The following is a 2,983-nucleotide window of genomic DNA, read 5'->3' on the forward strand; positions in this document are numbered from 1 at the left end:
ATGTTGTTCTGGGGAGAAAGACAATATTTAATAAAATAATTCATGAAAAAGTGCTTAGCATGGTACCTGGCCTAAAATAAGTGTTCAATAAATATTACCTCTTGTTATTATCATCACTGTTATGTAAAGATGAACTGTATTCATAAAGAGGAACATATAGCCTTACAGTCTAGTATTACAGAAAGGATAGTTTCCAAATGACCGTAAGATAAAGCAAAAGGTGGTAAATACTGCAGAAAATTCTGGACTATTTGGGGGATAGAGATCTGGTTCCTGTGACAGAGATAAGGAAATCCAGAATAAGGGGAGACTTGATGTAGGAAGAAGTTTTTCAAAGAGAGAGAGAGAACTGACCTGGCTTATGACGGGGAGGAGAGGTTACTAGTCCACCAAACAAAAACAGAACAGTCTAAGGCAGAGGAATTAGGAAAGAATAGATAAAACTATGTGGGAGTGTAGGTGGAGGAAAGAAAAAGACATTTATTTAACTGCACAGGTTGGGCATATTCTGTCTGGCAAGGTGAATTAGAGGCATTCTTTAAAGGGTTCTTAATGGCAGCTTGGGATTTAGATTTGGTTCCATCAATAGTTAAAGCATGGCAGCTTCACTGCAAAAAGTCACTGTAGCTTCAGAGAACCACATAGGTCAGCCTAGGTCAGGGTTTGAAACCTCAGCACTATTAACATTTTGGATTGGCTAATTCTTTGTTGAAAAGGGGCTGTCCTGTGCAATGTAAGATGCCTAGCATCTTCCCTGATCTTTGTCTACTAGGTAACAGTAGTAGCTTTCCTGTGTAACAGTCAAAATGGCGCTAGACATTGCCAGGTGTTCCTTAGGAGGCAAAATTGCAGCTGGCTGAGAAACAATGACTTAGATAGTAGTGAGGCAGGGCTAATTTTTAGCAAGTATTGAAGTTATTTCTTTTTTCCCTACTCTTCACACATGGATCAATTTCTGGGCTGTCTTACTTCACAGAGAGGTTTTGATAATGCAGGAAACTACAGGTCAATTTTCCCTTCTCAATTTTCTTTCCAAAATCAAGTCAGTAAGATTATGTTGTATGTTCTTGAGACAGAGAAGAAGGGCTTTTTGAGAAAAACCTTAATAGAGAGAGAAGGATTTTTCTTCGCTAAGAAATTTTTTTCTAAAAACAGAAGGATAGAAGTCTATGGGATTATGGAGCAGTGAGAGCTTGTTTCTTGCTCTTCAGCAAACACTCAGTGATATGAGGAATTTCCATGGGAAATGGCGGGGACTCACGCAGCTCCTCCAAAACATAAGGCCCACTCAAAAGGGGTGATTCAAGAGAGGTTTATGGAGGAGTCATTTACATAGGTGTGAGCAAGGTTAAGAAAAATCAAGAAGGAATGATGAAGCACTCCTGGCTAAGGTAGTTTGAAGCTGTAAGTGAAAGGATTGGTTGCCAGTATCTGTCAATGTAGCTGTAACCCTTGGAGAGGGTCACATGATAAGAGCTGTGACCTGGAGAAGAATACAGTCTTTCTTAACACAAAACACCACAGAAAGGTAGCCTGGGGAATAAATACTCCAACTGCCGTCTTTCCCCCTACCCTCGGTTCTTTTGTCTATACCTCCCATTTGGCTGAATCCAACCAGAAACCAGAGGGCAGGAGAGCTGGGCTGATGCAATATGCGGAGTCTGACGCAGTATGTTTTTACTGACATTTCCCTAAGAGCTAATGACATTGAGCATCTTTTTTTGTGCTTATTAGCTATCCGTATAATTTATCTGGGTAACTGTCTACTCAAATACTTTGCCAATTTTTAACCAGGGTTGTCTTATTATTAAGTTGTAAGCATTTTTATATATTCTGGACAAGTTCTTATCAGATATGTGATTTAAAAATATTTTGTCCCATTTGTCTCTTCATTTTCTCTTTTTTCTTTTTCTCTGAAGGCCCCTGGCTCTGGGGCCTCTCTGTTGGCCTTATTGGCTTTATTGGATCAGGCTCATTAAATCGGTTTTTTGCCTCCGCTCTATAAGGTCAGGCTAAGAGAGCTCATCACCTCCCTCTCTTCACTTTCTTAAGGACACCTTTGATGCACACAGGTTTTTAATTTTAATGCAATCCAACTTTTCAATCTTCTCTTTTATCACATGTACTTTCCATACAATATTCATGTACTCTTTGCTAACCCAGGTCTCAGTGATTTACTCCTATGTTTTCTCTGAAAAGTTTTATAGTTTTAGCTCTTACATTTAAATCTATGGTATACTTTGAGTTAATTTTTGTGTATAATGTGATTAGGGGCCCAAATTCCTAGTTTTGCATGCAGATATCCAGTTATCTCAATATTGATTGTTGAACAGATGGTTCTTTCCCCACTGGATTGCCTTGGCCTCTTTGTCAAAGATCAGTTGACTATAAAGTTAGGATTTCATTCAGAACTATCAACTCTATTCCATTGATCTCTATGTCTGTCTTTATGTTAGTACCACGCTGTCTTAATTACTGTAGAAAGAATTACTTAATTATTATAGAAAGAAAACTTCGTAGAACTTTTTGAAGTCAAAAAGTCTGTATGCTCCAACTTTGTTCTTTTTCAGGATTGTTTTGGCTATTCTGGGTCTCTTACATTTCTATGTGAATTTTGCCAATTTCTGCAAAATCCAATCTAGCTTGGATTTTGATAGAGATTGTATTGAATCTGTAATTTGGGGGAATATTGCCATTTTAATGACAGTAATTTTTTCAATTCATGAACATGGGTTGTCTTTCCAATTATTTAAATCTTTTATTTTCTCCACAATGGTTTGTAGTTTTCAAGTTATACTTGTTAAATTTATTCCTAAGTTTTATTCTTTTTGATGCTATTGCAAATGGAATTACATTTTAGTTTTAACTGTTTATAGCTAGTACATAGAAGTACAACTGATATTTTGCATTTTGATTTTATATCCTGCAACCTTGCTTGAATTAATTTATTAGTTCCAATAGGTTTTGTGTGTGTGTGTGTGTG

At 37.1% G+C, this 2,983-nt stretch overlaps 1 non-coding gene across 1 annotated transcript; it reads right to left on the reverse strand.

Annotated features, from left to right (window-relative positions):
* Positions 1–1,963: 1,963 nt before the first annotated feature.
* Positions 1,964–2,034, reverse strand: LOC123615203 (small nucleolar RNA SNORD57). The gene has a single exon (XR_006722773.1). It is a non-coding gene; the product is annotated as a small nucleolar RNA SNORD57 (small nucleolar RNA).
* Positions 2,035–2,983: the final 949 nt, after the last annotated feature.

This window comes from Camelus bactrianus, chromosome 3 (genome assembly GCF_048773025.1).
Source record: "Camelus bactrianus isolate YW-2024 breed Bactrian camel chromosome 3, ASM4877302v1, whole genome shotgun sequence".
Lineage (NCBI taxonomy): Eukaryota > Metazoa > Chordata > Mammalia > Artiodactyla > Camelidae > Camelus > Camelus bactrianus.